The sequence below is a fragment of the Anser anser genome (genome assembly GCF_964211835.1).
Source record: "Anser anser genome assembly, chromosome: 9".
NCBI classification, from domain to species: domain Eukaryota; kingdom Metazoa; phylum Chordata; class Aves; order Anseriformes; family Anatidae; genus Anser; species Anser anser.
In genome coordinates this window covers 28,098,185-28,116,082 of record NC_139729.1, presented here as the reverse complement: position 1 = coordinate 28,116,082, position 17,898 = coordinate 28,098,185, and the positions used below count along the sequence as shown (strand labels likewise).

General features: G+C 41.3%; 1 long non-coding RNA gene across 1 annotated transcript; it reads left to right on the top strand.

The window, feature by feature from the left end:
• The first annotated feature begins 979 nt into the window (after positions 1–979).
• On the top strand, positions 980–15,846 carry LOC310904014. The gene is made up of 3 exons (XR_014587982.1): positions 980–2,401; positions 8,700–8,873; positions 11,220–15,846. It is a non-coding gene; the product is annotated as an uncharacterized lncRNA (long non-coding RNA).
• The last annotated feature ends 2,052 nt before the right edge of the window (positions 15,847–17,898 follow it).

Below are 17,898 nucleotides of genomic sequence, written 5' to 3'. Positions count from 1 at the left end.
ATACGTTAAACAGCATGAAAAGTGGAAGAGGAACTGTGAATTAGTTTAAAATCAACAGTTCCTTGGGGAAATACAACAGGATCTGCTATACTGATTTTCCTTGATCAAATATTTAATAGTTAGTATAGCTGCTACAAACAGCTCAGCAGTAAAGAGACCCAAACATTATATCTCTTTTTCCTCCAGTTGATTTCCCATTTCAAATGAAATTTAAATACCTTAAGATGAGAATACATAATATTTTCATCTGTGTCTGCCTCTCATCCCTTTTAATGTGAATGCGTTGAAGGCAAAAATCATACGAAACATCCTAGTAGAGTCTGTCTCTGGATAGTTTTTTGTTTTGTTTTGTTTTTTTTTTCTGATGTGAACAGCTTGCTCAATAAAAAAGGTTGAGTTTGGGTTAAGTTGAATTAACTGTATTGTTTGGCTGGGAAATATTTTTAAAAACTAACATTTAATTTCAATGGTGTTCAATTACATATTTTGATATTTTCTTTCAGAAAATGAGATGAATTTAATAATGAAAAAAATAAAAAAAATTAAGTAAACAATTTATTTTATAGAAAAGAGATTTTTTTTTTCTGTTTTCATGATAAAACTGAGAGGACTTATTGTGACATTTTATTTGCCTCTAAATATTTCCATACGTTCCCCACACCCACCTGTGTTGCAGCACACAGAACAGGACCATAGGGATCACGTGAGGGTGGTCGTCGTTCCTGCCTATGAGCACACTTGGGAAGAGTAGGGATTTTGAGGGTCTGTATGAATGTGTGCATTATTTAAATCCCTTTTTTATTACTTTTTTTTGCAGATCGTTGCAAGTCAGGAAATAAAAGATAAGGCACAAGGAGCAAACAGAAACTTGACAGTTCTTTGGAGGAAGTAGAGAAGCCACAGTAGAGAAGGGCACAAAACAAAAACAATTTTGCAGCTGCCTTTGGATGCTCTGAAAGAAAAGGTATGGGCAAGAATCACATAGGAAGAGAGTTGCATGGAATAAGGCAAAAAAAAAAATAACGCAGTGTGGATGATTTGCCAATAAAGTTTAGGAGGAAAAATTTTTGAGAGATGATGTTAAAGAACAAGGGTGTGAGTTATCTAATGCCTGGTTGTGCAAATAAATGGGGAAAGGCGAGTCATGGCTGATTCCGAGGTGACAAGCTCAGGGCAGTGAAAGGACAGTGGGTGTGAACCGGCGGTCAGCAAGGATGAGCAAAGGCAAAAGCAGCGGGCTGAGGGTCAGACTGAGGAGCAATGGGATTTGGGGCTGCAGCTGAATCAGGAATGAATAGTTTGAAGGCAGAAGTAGAAAAGAAGATCACAGAAGGTATAAATCTGGATCCTTTAGGGATCTGAGCAGGGAGAAGTAAAACAAAGAGAAGTTGATTCAAGGAAGTGCAGAAACGTGGGAGGCACAGAACCACCGCCTTTGAAGAACCCGGCCCTGAGCAGGAGGTGTCTGTAGCTGTGCTACGCGTTCTTCGGGTAGGGAGGGAAGAAGAACACCAAAAAAGTACCCACCGAAAGCATACGCTTAGCACTGAGTACTTTCCAACAGAGTTTCAATTAAAGTAATAGGAGTCTAAAAGGAAAGCACAAACTAAATCACTACATTTATTTCATCAAACATTTGTTGTACATTTTGAGAAAGGTAGGAAAATGTAGACAGAAAGGGGAAGTAGCTACTAGAAATTTCCGGTGGTTAGTATAAAATAAGTGTTTGTGTGGAGGGCTTAAGTACAAATGTTTATGAATTCATCTGGGACAACTCTAAATTGCTGGTATTTTTTAAATCCATAAAGCACATTAGGTCACTAGACTGCCAACAGTTTTTGCAGAAAACTAGGCTAGAAGCAAACAACTATTCTACGTTCTGGAAAAATTAGATTCCCTAATGTGTTGGTTAATCATTTAAAAAAATAGAATAAATCATGCATTAATTATCATAGTGCATGTTTCGAAGTTTCTTTTCAATATCAAGGTTGCAGTCCCTGCATATATGATCAGCTGTCCTTCCACTTGCCTTCGGGCGAGCTTAGGCAGAGTTCTTTCAGAGTCAATGGAGCCTGGTTCTGGTTTGTTTGTTTGTGTTTCGTTTTGTTTTGTTTTTTAATCAGCATAAAATGAAGAACAACTAAAAACCCTGATGCTTAAATTTTAAGTTTATATTGCTGTCATGTTTATTTATGTTTATTATCAGAAAGTTCAAACAATTACGGTCAGTGGCGGGTCCATCGCTGCATGGCATCCCGCTGCACCCAGGAGCCGCAGTGCTTGGGGGCATGCGGGACGTGAGGGGAGCAGGTTACGATGGGCTTCCTGCAACACCTGGAGATTGGCGCTCGCTGCCGCCCTTCTGGAAGGTTCCACGCGGGGTGGGAACGCTGGCGGTGAGGTGAGTGACCAAGGGGCATCCCGTTGTGGGGAGGCGGGCTGGGTGGGCAGGCAGGGTAACGCGGCACAGGTCGGCCACCCGGTGCCGTGAGCTAAAAAAAGAGTGGCTGCAATTGGTATTCCAGTGGCAGCCTAAAACGCATGGGGATTTGTATCCAAATAACTATCAGGGTGACTGCTGTTCTCTTGGACTAACTTCATATTTTATTCATTGACCTCAATTCTTGTAATTTAAATTCCTGTCAATTGTAGGAGAATGATGCAGCAATTATTTTGTGTAAGCTACACATTTTATATCTTGTGTTATAGTCCATGGTTCCTTCCATAAGTCTTGTTCAAATTACAGCAGTAGTCCCCACGAGTCTCATGATACGAGAACTGGGGACCTCGCTATGGAAGCCTACATCCAGCTTTCCCTAAAGTACAGGAGTTGTGATCCCTGGACCAGGGGAGCGAGTGGGAACACAACCTCCCAGCCTGCTCTTCCAGATCACATCTCGAGATAGCTGTGGCTGTGCGAGCATCCTGATCCAGATCCAGAGCAACTGAAGGTGTTTTCACCTTCAGCTGCTTCTCAGCCCTTCTACCAGAGGCTTCTCTGTCTGAAACAGCACTATGATTTAGCTGCTATTACTGTTTGCTGAACCTGCAGCAGAGAAAATCGTCCAAGTGCTGCTTGATCTATCCTGTTAAAATGATTGTGCCTGAAGTGAGCTTAAATCATATTGCTAAACTGCAGCGGGAGCAGGAGCACGGTGACGAACCTCAGAGAGCAGCTGAAGGGCTGTAGCTGTTTGCTAGATAATGGGCCTTTAGTTACGAGACACTGCTGCAGAAAGGGGTGGCCCTGAGGACAGACTCCTGCTTCCGTGTCCAGCAAGAGTTCTGGGTCTGCTCGCTGGGTTTGTCAGCCAGCCCCAGTGTGCTTGTCGTTCAGAAGGATTCTCCAGCTGCTGCGATTTCAGCTGTGTTCCTTTTGCAGAAGTGTTTAACAAACACCTGCAGAGCTGGTCACGTAAAAGGACCAAGGTTTCTGGCTCATGGTTCCTAACGGTTCCAAAACGGCTCTTCCTTTTGGAGAATGGGAACTCCAGGAAAGAGTCGGCTCTTCCTGGGCACATGAGAGATGTGGACATTGTGGTTCAGGTGCAGGTACCTGCACGGCTCTGCCTCTGCCCCCGGCGGTCACGGCTGCAGGGAGCCAGCGGGGGGGTGCCCCGGCAGCACAGTGCTAACGCCCAGCTCCGGCGCTTCGGTGCACCTGCTGCTGGTTTGCGGCTTTGCTGGCCTTGGACATTAGCCTGCTGGGATGTGCTACAATTCAATACATGGAGTTAGGCTATTGCAGTGAGCGGTAAAGAAAATGTTGGGAGTGTCTCTGGGAGATTTTATTTATTTATTTATTTATTTTAATATCAGAATTCTTACTGGAAACGAGAGTTGTTCTTACTTGGCTGGGAGACCCCCAAAAAGTGCTGTGTGATCCCTGCGTCAAAACAATTCTGAGTATCTTGAAAGAGAGATAATTGCCTGGGAGCAACACTAATCCTAATCAAAATAACTACTCTGAGTTATTTGCTGTAGTACTTCAAAATAAATGGAGTGAGGAGGCTGTGTCCATTTAAATCCTTTACTCTGAATTGTTTGCTTCCATCTACGACAAAACGTTTTTGAAGAACTGCATGCTACTTCCACAGTGTGAATATAAGCATTTTGGAAAAGAGGCTAATCACCAGCAATTAACACTGTGTTGTGTATCTTTGTGCATTTTGCTCACAGCTTTAACAAGCAGATAAAGAGACAGAGGAGACATTGTAAAAATGTGCATTCCGTTTCCTAGCTAAAAGTCCTCAGAGCTCTATTATTGCTCTCCTGTTACTATGCAGAGTCCTTGCTTTATTTTCTCAGGCTTGCTGTACCAAAAAAAACAAGAGTACTGTAATAACACAAACAACCTTGCAGAACTTGAAGGCTGACTAAATGATTCTAATTCTGTTGGAAATCATACCGTGTTTACAGTATCATACCATATATTTACTGCTTCTCTTTTAGAGTACTATACTTTACTTGACAAATTTTTAAAAATTCTTTATTTAAATTTGCACAAATGAAAACGGGGGACACAGAAGGCTTGCGCACTGTACACCTCTAACAAGTTCCAGAGCTAACGGCACTTTCAACCCCACTGCAACTTAGGTGTTCCCCTTCCGCAATATAATTTACTCAGTGTTTTTGCACCACAAAAAAAAACAAACAAAAAAAGCTACCCATTTATTCAGTAAGTAATAACTAACTTTTTCAGATACTGAAGGAGTATCTGAAAAAAAGGAAAACAACAAATATGGTAAATTAAATTGGGGAGAAAAAGTTGAGATGTGAAGTTGAAGGGGAAGGAAGATAAATTCTTGTTCTGGAGTGGGTTTTTTGGTTGGTTGGTTGGTTGGTTTTATTTGGTTATGCATTACTACAGTACTGTAATGTTTGAATTGTTTCTTGAAACACTTACAGCCCAAACCTGAACGTGAAAGTTCTTAACAGTCGCTCAGAAGCATGAAAAACCACTCCTAATATAACAACGTTCAATGAATGTAACACCTGCGCTTTTCATCAACGACCTTAAGCAGCACTTAATTTTTCATGTTTGCAGCAGACTTTCCACAACAAAAGCAGTGCTGAACTATGATCTATTATATTTATACAACTATTGTACCGAATATCACTTATTTACTAAAATAAAATTACCCTCTTCCCAAATTCTTATCTATCTTATGCACAAAGGAATAAAATTACAAGATGGGTAAGCATAGGTTCAAGAGTACATAGCAAAGATTTTATTTCTTAAGCATTAATGTCTGAATACAATCTGAATATTTTTCTGGTGAAGGCTTTAATTGCATGTTGGTAACAGCGAGTCTTTTGTGGCAACAATCGCTCACTGGATCATGATCAGCAAACAAAGGAAGAGAATTAGGAAGGAGAGACCAACTCTTCCTGTTTGCGTTCCCTCTTCTGCTTCCAGTGCAATTATGATGCATTTCTGCATTCCAGAATGTAGGAAAAAAGAAGATGGGGGAGGGAATTTAAGCACTTGGGTAGTCTTGACCCACAAGAAATGTGTTCTTATTCAAAGAGAGATCTGTCTGCATCACTGTTCAGAAACCACCCAGTGATCGTGCTCAGCAGTGCTGGAGTGAATGAACCGCACGCTGGGCCCGGCCAGCACAGCGCTGTCTGCGCAGGGGCACGTGGGGTTTGTGCACAGAACACCAGTGCTTCAAACAAGCTCTCAGCAGTTAATAAACAGAAATTTCAGAGGGGTAGCTTATTCCTGTTCAATTCTGAGATATTGGAAAAAAAAAATCACAGTTTTTTAGGCTGGGGGAAATGTTCACTTGACTATTCTGGTCTGTGCTGGTAGAAAAGTTTTCCAGGTTTTTGTAGATTAAGTTTCTTTTTGTTTTGTTTGTTTGTTTATTTGTTTTCCTAAAGCCTGTTTTAACAATCCTTGAACTCATCTTTTTTTATCCAGGTTCAAAATTTCTATTAAGTGGTGTTCCGTGACTGAGCATAAGCTAGGAAGAGTGGGCAATGGACCTTTCCATTAAAACTGTGGAATCCCTGCAGTAGGCTCTAGCCTTGGTCAATAAGTAATTGGGCATTTTGCTGCTTTATGACAGAGCCCTCGGGCTGGCAGACACTGAACACCCTTTCATCCTTCTGACTTCAAAGTACTGCTCAGAACTTTGCAGAAACAGTCTTTTAATTAGATCTGTAATTGAAACATCTATCGGACTAGCCTACAACATCTTTTCAAAGTATCTTGTATGTAATGTTGCAGCAAATGAATGTGATTTTCACATGGAGCACAGTCTCATGTTTAATTATCACATCTCTTTAGCTTCCTGTAAGTGCACCTTTCAGCAGTTCCATTTCAGAGATGATTAAACCCTAGTTTATCTCACAAGTTGTACATATTTAAGAAAATATTCAAGGCTTTCAGAGAACTGGAAATTAATTATTTTGTTATAAAGCTGACCTTAGCATTTTTGACGTGGCCTACAGACTTGCTCCTTTTCATTTAGAGGAGCTAAGGAAGTTGTGTTCAAAGAGCTAAAACTCGACCTGGCTTAGAGGACATGGTAGGCATTAATATATAAATGCTTTTGTGAACATCCTAAAAATTCTCTGCCTCTTTCATACCCAACCTCGTTGCTTCATGTTGCATTATATCTGCTGATATTCTGGCAGTGCAGCCGCCAAGTGGACAAAGGATTTTCAGAGTTAAAAACTTGATTAACTGTAGTTTGAGTTTAAAATTTTATCACTAAAACTCTTCCTATGGAATTTTTACTCTGAAAACAAGTGTTTCCCTTACATTAAAAAAGTGTTTCCTTTATAATAAAAAGAGTTGCTTCTCAGAACATGTATCCATGTGTTTTAGGGATTACAATGTTCTGTCTAGCAAAGCATAAAGTTATTTTACTTTATTTTTACCGGAGGTGGTATTTTTCTCTTGGAGGCTCTGCAAATCTCCATGTGACTTACCTCTGAAAGACGTTTTGCAGGAGTTGCTAAGGTGATTTTGTGGGCTGGAAATGCACTGGTAATTTGTTGTTGTTTGCAGAAGGGTATGAATGAAGTTTCACCACGCACAGCAAGGCAAACATCCGTGTCTGGTGGTATTTCAGAAGGGGCTCTGTAGAGAAGATAACAGCTGTACAAAAGCACCGTTCTCAGCCCCTTCAAGGATGATCACACACAGTCTGGATGTCCATGGGGTAGAGGACATAAAAATTCTGATCACATTTCATCTTTTCATCATTTTAATCAGAATGTGAAGCATTTTAGATTTTTTTTCTTTGTTTTTCTTTTCTTTTTGCATGGGAATGATCTGACAACTGTTTATTGACAATATCTAACGTTCAAAAGCTGCCCTGAGTCCTAGCAAGCACTCTGAAGCTGTGTCAATGTGAAGAGCAAGCCCACCGCTCCCGCGCAGCTTTCTCACGGAGCAGGCGCGCGGGAGGTGAGGGTGGGCACCGGGGCTGGCGGCCTGCGGCCGGCCCGCAGCAACGGGCCCTCGGGTTAACGGGACCTGGGCCGGCTCCTCCCGAGCGTTTATCATCACACGGACTGGTTTTGTGACTTGGTGATGATTCTGTTTTGTATTGGCCGGGAAGACCTGACTCCCGAGTAAAAACACTCAAAATAAACAACACGAAATATTCACCGCTTTCTGCATAACAACAGCCTGAGCTACCTGAGAGCCTGTCAGAACTCGGGCTGCCCGACTTTTTATTTCGAATCTACCCTGAATGCCCTGTCAATTGCACTTGTAGGTACGGTCTCTGTAATTAAAATAAATTTCCAAATCTTGTGAATTATTCCCTTCCATTTCCTTTTATATATTCTTAGTTTGTCTTTCTATATTGTTATTCTTCTTTATGCACCTCTGAAAGATGGAAGCGTTCTCAAGTTTAAGCCTTCACTTTTCAGACCTCAGATTCATAACTTAATTTTATTTCCCCCTCCCTCTTAATGAAACTCTGGGCATAACAGTGATAATTAGAGATTTTAAAAAGAGATGAAGAAAGGGAAATAATAACTTAGTGCTTTTCTGATAAGAAATGCAGATTCTGCTACTTTGCAGGTAAGATACTGGTTAGCCATTCTACTGCGTCCTTGCCTGAGATAAAACAGTAATATTCATCTGTTAACTTCTCTTTGTGCGAGTCTGTGCCAGGACAGTATGCGAAGAGGGCAGGTAGAATTTTACAAATTCTTCAGTTTCTTTATGATTACCAAGATTTCATTTTTTTTTTCCCCCAAACAGAAGAAGCTTTTACCTATTTTTTCTTTTGCCAATATAAATACAAAAAGCACCAAATCTTGCACAAAGTAACTAAAAAAACAGTAATTAATTCAGTCTGTTTCTTCCAGGAGGGGCAACATGAATGAGATTTCAAAGGTGCCAGAAAGGGGTTGGTAGACGTTCAGTGCTTTTACCTGTTTCCAACAGACTGCTGCCCCAGTCCTTTCAAACATATCACTAGAAATGTTTTAGTGTGTTTTTTGCTTTGTTGTATTTTTTAAAAACCAATAAAAGCCCCATATTGCCTGCATTGCTTCCAAGGATGTGTCTGCCATTTTCTGGAACTGCAGCGGAACTTGAGTTATAAAAAGCAGCACAAAAATGAAGCTAGGGAAAGGAAGTTCCTTAAAAAACAATTTCATATATACTATATATTTTTTTCTTAAGTCTTTAAACCTTAATCAATCTACTTTCTTCTTTAAAATAGGCAGAGTTTTGATATTGTGAGCATGTAACAGAAGTGGAGTCTTGTGAGAATGCTTTTGCCAACGAATGCCATATAGTGAAGAAGCGAAACGACTGTTGGGAAGGAGCTGGGTTTAAAATGCTGGCTTTAGGACAATCGCTTTGCTGTTTGAAGAGAACAGAAGGCAGCACAGAGGTCAGTTACTTCAGAAGCAGCACTCGTTTAATTTTCTCCTTGTGCAATTACTGAATGTCGTAATGACACTATAACGAAATCGCACTGCTTTGTTTCAATGGAACAGTACCCCAGTTTTGTTCATTCAGTAATATCTTGGTACAATAACTTTCACAGGTTATTGTTTATGACATTGGTTTTCAATCAGAGGCATGCAGATCTTTGTGGGCTGATATACTATTAAAAGAAATCATGCAAATTATCTAAGAATAGCAAGTTAAGTATCGGGAGGCTTAAACTTGCATTGGAATTTCAGATTTCTCTGTTTCTTTTCGCAGGTCCAAAAATAGAGAAATATGATATTTTTTTTTCTTTAAAGAAGCCTTTGATTAAATCAGGATTAAAAAGTTATTAATCCTGCCAGATTTCCTGACAAATGCTATACAGCATATTTATAATAATAATAATAATAATAATAATAATAATAATAATAATAGAAGCTGTTGGTATAGCCAAACACTTTCCGTCCTATTTTTCTACATGATTGTTTATTTACCACTCAAGTGTTAGTAAATGGTACTGTACAGTGCATTCAAAATATTTGCAGTCCTGCGGGGCTTATATCCATGTTGCAGAGCAATAAATACTGTTGTCAAAGAATAGAGTAATCCAAAAATTACAGCTGCATACTTTGGAGGGATTTGGTTTAGAAAGTAGGTATAGCGGGAGCTTTTCTGCCTTGAAATGCACTTTCCTGGCTGAAGTAGGACCCGATTAATGGAGCAGATATTCCACTGCTCTCAGTTCTGTTCATGTTTTACACAGAATGTAAAATCCAAAGGCGCGTAGATGCGTACTAGCGTTTCTGAGAGATGGGGGTTTCCATGGCTACGCTCAAGCACCCGACGAGCTTGTGTCAGTGCGAAGTGCTCGCTTTCCTCCTCGCTGCAGGAGGGGTTGTTCCGATAAGGAGCTCGTGCTGCCTGCTTTCCACCTGGTGTGCTGGAGAAGCAGCACAGCTCTCGGATGCTGTGTGTTATGCCGAGGGACAGTTACACCCATGCTTGTGTGCATCTACTGTCCTGGGTTAATGTTTCTGTGCAGCTCAGGGAGTTGACCCAAATCTTATTTCAAATGAATGATTGAATAATGTAACTGATCCGTTTTGTGTGCTGCAAATTCTTGCGTTGTGACCAAGTACCCTCTTCTCAAACTCCAGCTGTATGTGACCATGCCTGTCTTCGCTGAGTAGCTGGGTGGTCACAGTGGAAGGAAAAAAAATCATTTTTGTACGGCAAGTAATAGCGACAGAGATAAAGTTGTTTGCAGGAGTCTTCATTCATAAGAGTTCTGCCAGGATTCAGAAGTTCTCTCCGTTCTCAGGCACCCAAACATACATGGAGGCTTGGGTCCTGGGAATAAACAGACCCTTGCAGATGAGTTCAGACCTCTCTGAGAAATGTACTTTGGGAAGCTGTAAGATTGCTTGTACATTATGTGAAGCAAAGTAGGGCTTCCTTTTTATGGAGATTCTTAGAGTGCTAAATTATTCCCATTTAGCAGTTACTTCTGGTTATTCTGCAGTCAGTATTAGGACAGGTAATGTTCTCAGCATGCCTGTCACTCTTAGAAAGGTAATGTCATCCCATGGCAGAAGATTCTGGAGGTGGCATATCTGATTGTATTGCAAGACATTCATATGTCTGGCATTGAAAACATGGAGAATGTGGCCTTTCCTATTTTCTCACAATCATTAGCCATTTTGGCTTGCAGCTAGGTGTCCAGAAAAGCTTTGTATCATTGAGAAAATGTCAAAGGGCATATCATTTATAATTTTCATAAAACTAGCTTATCCATACTAACACTAGATGATTATTTTGTGTGCAGGTCAGTGGGGAAGGGTCTTTATTATTTTATCACTGTGTGTATAGCTTTGGCTGTTTTCACATCGTGTTTGAACTCTGTGTTGATTTAGTCCAGGTGAGTAATGAGAATCAAAACGTTTCCATTGCATGGACCTGTGCCCAAGCAGGCATGTCTATGCTCAGTGGTGTTGGTATCTGCAATGTCTTGACAAGCCGGTGGCATTCTTTATTCTCCAACTTTTATCAAAATGTGCTGGCTCTCACATAGATGTGCTTTTTTCCATGCTGAGGAAACTTCTTTATGGTTTGAACAAGTCCCCTTAACATGCCATGTGAGTGCCTGAAAAGTAAATTGAGTTGCATTCATGAAGATATGTACAAGTCTGTATTCTGTGGTTTTAGTGGGAGCTAGGAGTTTGTGTGCTTTCATGAAAAAAATATGAGACTGAAACACCTGCTAGCCTTGCCCTTAGCTTATTTTACAATTTTTTTCCCTCTGTAGACAAGCCTTCCGTGTTGAGGAGAATGACAGGACTGGCAGGAACACAAGGCTGGGCAAGGTTGCTGAAACAAAGCCACCGAGACGTATTGGTCTTGAAGAAAGCTGGAGCAGAACTCAGCCTTTGTATGCGTTGTGTCCCCCACAATCTGGTGGGACTTAACTGGCCGTGCTAACTGGTGTCGCAATGTTTTAATGCTTTCAGATACGTTACTGGAGGGAACAGAACATACATCCAGCGTGGTTCTGCCTTGTGTCTTACCCTCTTTTGCCCTCTTGGCCTGAAAAATATAAAGCGAAAGAAAACCAGTGAACAGATGAAAGTTGGACCACCTAATGTAATGACATTAGACTTTCTGAGCTATCAGACCCGACTACAAATATTTTGACTTTTCATGCTTAGAAAGGCTACAATGAAAACCTCAAAGCTATTCTCTCTTAGTTTTGCCGTTGTGGTGAGCTGCTTTCCTTCTGCCTGATTTTCTGCAGTCACGCTAAAACTGCTTCACTTCACCACTGCCAATAAAGGCAAAAGACAGAAAATGAGTGAGAGAAAGGCTGGCATACGTGGGGAGTGGGGAGGGCCAGGACCACTGATATTTGTTACCTTCAGATTTCTTTCTAGGAAGAGATTTTATTAGATGTCAAGTTTTTAATTTAAAAGAAAATTAGTGTCATGTTGTTCTGTGGGTGAGATACACCAAAGTGTAATTAATCAATTTTCAGAATCATAACACAAATTAATACATTTTGTAGATGTTCCCTTCTCATATTGTTATGTTTTTACAATGAGGAACTGGACCTTAGGCAGGACTGTTACACAGTGTGATACTGAGCCTCTCAGCTGGGTTGTACAGAAGCCCAATTTTAAAGAATACTAAGTGTATTTCACAGGTCTGAATTTCTTTCTAAGTAGAAAGAGCAGTTGTTGTTGCAGAGCAAAAAGGGAATAGGTTGTTAAATATTTGCATTAGGTGCAAACTGAATACTACTCTGTTCCAAAATAGCTCTTAGTTTCTTTCCTGCTTACTATGTAGACCAGTCCATGTGCCTCAGGGAGGAGGTGGTAGCAATTCTGAGATTTGATGAATCACCATCCAAAGAATTAGAAAGTGTTATGATCCAATTATGATCGTAACAAGCCACTGAGTATCTGCAAACAAAAGAATAAACCACAGATGTATTAGCCTGGAATGCCTTCCAGATGAAAGATACTATAGTTTGCTTGAATGCCAATTATTACACATTCTGAAGCAATAACGAAGAAGTTAATTGTTTTTCTTTCTTTTCTTTTTTTTTTTAATATCCTTTTGTTTTCCCACATCAATTAAAATTTGTTTTACTCTATGGCTCAATGTCTAATTAATTGCATTTATTCTTAAGAAAATACTCAGTAAAGAAGAATGTGGAAAGAAACATCACAGAGTTGAATCTGTTCATGTTCTGAGATCCTGCCCCGAAGCCCAGGGAAGGGATGGAGATCCTTTTTCCACACTTGTGCTTTACAAAAGGGCCTGAGTCGAATTCAGCAACGTTAAAGTAGAAAACTTATCTCAGTTTTAGGAGGGCAGGTGTCATGTTCTTCTTGAAACCTGAACTCTCCTCATAGCTCTTAATTGGTGCACCAACTGTGGGGAATATGTGCAGGCTCTCCCAGTTTGAACTGAGTCTTCTAAAACTAAAATGGATAACAAAAAAACAAAACAACAACAAAAAAAAAAACAGCAATTGAATGTTTTTCTCTCTTTGGCTCAATTTTTCTCCTTCCCCCTTATGCGCAGGCAGCAGTGCCACCAGCCCCTCGAGGACGGCGCCCATCTGCGGGCTGCGTGCGTGCGGCTGCTGAACGACGGCAGCGGGGCGGCATTCGGCTGAGGAACGGGCAGAACGGTGTGTGTTAGAGAAGGCTGGTACGTTCTGTGGACTTGTGGGTTGTGCAAAAGAAGTGCACTGCACAAATGGAGATTTAATATTTCCTTTTTTTATTGTGATTTATGCAGTCTGAGCGCTCACATTCCTGAACAAAATACATTAAATATTTGTTGTGCCAATACACCAACTCTTTCCATGCTCTCGTTCTGAAAAAGGAACATACCTTATCTAATAAAGCTTGAGGAAGTTCTGCTGCTTTTTTTTTTTTTTCTAATTTTTGACCATGATAATTTTAACTATTGACAGAAACACACAAACAGTGCTGGAGTGGAAATACTGGGAAGTGTGCTCATTCCACCAGTGGAGTTTTTATGGATCTCCTTGTCTCCCTGTCTCCCACACGTTCAGGACTGTGAGAGAGATTAGCACATCAGTCGAGGCAATGTATGCCATGGCAGATTCCGTGATCGTATTAAGTGACAAAATCATTATAGACATACTTGAAAAGACTGACTTCCTCGTCATCTCAGACAGCGATTACTAATCGCTCTCGTATTGTTCTGTGCTGCTCTGCCTGGGCTATTTCTAGGTGTCTCCTGACTGTTGATGCATGTCGGTGAGTTTAACTGAAACAGTACTGTACATGGCTTATAAGGCTCTGCTGCAGATTTTGTTGAAGCGGATGGAAGACCACGGTGTTCAAGGCCACTGATGTTTAAAAATTGGAGAGAGGCACATAGATCTGTCACATGTTTCCAATGATAAAATGAAGTGGAAAGTTTGAGTGGAGCCTCTATAAAAAGGGTGAGGACCTTAAGGCCTCACAGGGGAACACAGAATTTCCATCCTCGGTGTATTTATGTGGGAAGTATATAGTTGGGTCTGCATCAGACTCGGGCCTAAGTGCACAGACGGTTCCCTACAGCAAGTGGGGCTGAGCTCGTGCTTGCCTCCCAGGGCGCCCCAGCAGTGCTTCGCCTGCCCGCAGTGCAGCCTCCTGATTTTGGACAGGTTTCTGCAGTGCTCTAGATCTGTGTAAAACCCCCTGGCAGAAACACAGCTCACGTCCAGTGTGGTGACAAACCTCTTTGTTTTCTGATGAAAACAAATTTTTACAGGTAGGGACTTAAAATGTAGTCTGTCCTACTGAAATTGAGCTGCACACGTCAAAGCACATTTGACAAAGAAGGAAAACAGGGATGTTTGGTGTCAGCAAGACAGATTACTCAGTTTGCACTGCTAAACCAATTCCTTCTTCTCTGTGAGGCAGAAGTCCCTGCTGCTGAGGTAAATCCCCTGACGGAGGGAGGGGGCAACCAGCGGCTGCAAGGAGTTTTTTCCAAGTGCGGTGGAAGCAGAATTTCAAAGACTTGCCTTAAGAGCCAATCTGAAGTGGGACAAAAAAGGGAACTTGCTTTACTCTTGTTTTTGAAAATGTTTGGATAGCTCCTTTTCCATTTTGTCTTCATAAAATAAAATAATTTAATTGGTAAACTGGGACTATCATGTACAATTTTGTTCTGATGAGTGACTTGTTTTATAATTGCTTAGATTTTACAGGAGAAATTCCAATTTTATCTTATCTTAAGACTCGTAAGTGATAGAAATTCATGCTGTAAAACATAGTTTGTGTGAGCCTGTTGCTGACAGTTGATTAAAATTCTGGATTTCATGTACTTAACATCATGGCTATGTGAAGGAACAATTAAAAAAAAACCAACAATATTGATGGTGTGCTGTATTAAAATTACACAGTCAAAGGAACATGATAGTTATGCAGTAGGAAATGATTGAGGAATATACAAGAGTGCTGGAGAGAACTGAAACCACTGAGCTGGTCGTGTTATTTTTAGCAGCATGTGGATGAACAGTAAGGGAAAACGCGGGACACTTCCTTTGCTAGCATAGTGCTTTGGAAAGGCCTAAGCATCCTGCGGAAATGAAGAGGAAATCCTTAAAACTGAGGTAGAGCTGGCTGGTGGAAAGGTCAATTACAATTTAGTCTGGTCTCTGGGAAAGCAGTTGGTAAGGTCAGAGAGAAGTTTTCCAATAAATTTATGAATGAAAAACAGGGTGAATGACAAGAGCATAAAACGCGGCTCTCCAATTACGAAACGTGAATGGCACAAACTGTGTTAACTAAGGCAGAATTGGTTACAAAGGACAGCATTGGCACTTCTTTTGTATCCAGCAAGGTGCTCTCCTTCAAGCCATTCAGAGTTCAGTGCTGTCGGAACGTAGCACTGGTCAGGGAGAGGCAGAGCACTCCTTTCATTCCTCCGGGAGGAAACCTTAATGTGATCTTGAATTTTAAAGTGATCCAGAATTAGGTAGAGTAACAGATACCACTGTCAAAAAAATGGGTTTAATGCAAAGTTCAAACAGAACTGCTATGATGTTGATGTTGTTAGCTATGAGGAGTATGTAAAGAATCTTCCCATATTGGCTGGCTCTCTTAAAGGCCATCCTGCTGCTGTGGTAGGAACGTGTGAGAATCCTTCGCTTCAGAAATAGTAGAAAAGTGTTTCAAACTCTCTATAGAAAGAGCAGTGTAAAAAACCTAACCCTACTCAAGATGTTATTTTCAGTGCTTTCAGGAGAAAAATGTCTGTGTGAATGTGATGTGGGAAGTCTTATATTTTAGACTAAATACCAGTTTATTCTTCAACTCTTTGATGTGCCATGCCATCACCCAAAGAATGCAGTAGTTATTTTAAAATCATATGATGCTGAATCAGACGATCAGACCACGCAATTTCTTTTTTTCTTTTTCTTTTTTGCTTACTGTGATTTTTGCATGCTTGCCATTGACAACACTGTAAAGATAAAATTTAACATTTGGAAAAAGTGGTTTCTGCTGTCAAGAGAAAAAAATGTTTTCCTTCTGATTCTTGCATGGACTTGAATGTCAGGTTAGTGCCAGGCAAGCTGACATGCTCTATCTTACAGTCTCGATCTGAGTACTGGATAATAAGGTATTTCACAAGAGCCTTCTCACATGTGATAGGCAGTTTGATGTCTAATACTAGCATTATACTCAGCCATCACTAAGCTGCAGACTGGAAAAGAAATTCATTCTGTTGCCCACATTAAAAGAAACATTACAATAGTTCTATTGAGGCATTTTCATGCTTTGGAGCAGGAACTTTCCATTAGTTTGAGAAATTCCTGTAGTCAAGGGTGTGCTGTGCTGTGTCTTTGTAGAAAACCACCCAGATTTGATTAAGATACAGGATCCCACGAAGCCTCAGTTTGCCTGTGCTGCACAGCGCCGTGTGGTGGTTGCTGATGCAGCCCTGCGTGGAGCAGGATGAGTTCCAGAAGAGCGCGGCCATCGCCGGCCTGCTGCTGCATGCACACCGGCCAAAAGAACAAGTCTGAGTTTCTGAGGCGCTGCTGCTCCCGTGGATGTTACGGGAGGTATGTGGGCTGGCGCGTGCTGGCGTTGAGGCTGCCTGCATGTTCTCCCCAAGCCAAACAGCAGGCAGAAATCAAGATGGGGTTTCCTGGTATGTGGTTGCTCTGGGCCTGTGCTAGGTAAGAGCAAAACCAAATGGGTTGAGTTTAGCATAGGGACAAAAGGGTCTGCACACCAGTAATGCATACTCTTCTCCAAAGTGCCTGTTCTGCAGTAGAAGCCAAAATTTCTGTGCCTTCAGGAAAAAAAAAAATCTGTGTGAATGTGATTGGCCCAACAATATTCTGTTGTCAAGACAATGTCATTAACTTGTACTGGCAAAGTGGGTTTCTCAGGGTCTCTTGTACCAGTCAGCGCAGACACTGATGATCGATAAAAGCTATGACGTCCCCGTTACCTACGCTAACCGAGATTTGTGCTGTGGACCTGAAAAACATAACCCTCTTCACCACGCACACGTCAGTAAGACGCCATGAGCTGGATTTTCTTTTCTTTGGATTCCCTCTGAATGTAAGAAAACACACACGGGCAATGTTATTGAAAGTGTTAGAGCTCGACGTGAGCTTTCAGCAGATGGAATAGGCATCAACAGCAGGAGTTGTCCCACTCAGGTTCTTGCTGTTAACATCAGCCAGTTGCTCCACGGCTTTGCCCAGTCGAGGCTGTGCGCAGGGGCATCGCACCCATCAGGGAGAGCTGCCGCAGGCTGCCTGAGCTCTTGGCCTCCCGTATGGCAACAGCAGCCGCGGCGAGAAGCACCAGAGCTGGGGTAGGCAGCGCTCAGTGGTTCACTGTCAGCTCTGGTGGCAAACGCTCCTCGCCTTTCTGTGCGCGCCGGGGAATTTTGCACTGCACAGTGCAACATGTCATCCTGGCTTTAGATGTTAACAACAGGCGCAAGGACATGGATATATCCCGGAGTTTGGTGCTGGTAATTTTCTCCTTTTACATTCCTAAGCTGTTGTGTGCCAACTCTTTGAGGGTGGGCTTTTACTTTGATGTTTTGTTGTCTTTCAAATCAGTAGTTTTACCACTAGTATTTTCTGAAGGGCTTTGGAGGGAGAGGGTAGGGAGAAATAAGAGATGTAGTAATTATGAATGTACTTGGTTAGATTATAAAGTCTCAAAGCTTATTAAAAATGAAAAACCATGGCAACCTCAATAATGCATCCCACACACAGTATACCTAACTAACAATGTGTAAAGTGCATTTAGAAAAGAGAAAATAAGCAGAAAGACAAGGGGAGAGAAAGCATTCCCATTTTATGTTGCTATTTTTAATTCTTAGATCATGAGTATTGACATACTTGTGCTGGCAGCACCTCTAACTTTTACATAAATGTGGGATCTCTTCTCAGTATTGTCCTTTATTCTCCTGAGACTTCCAATAGG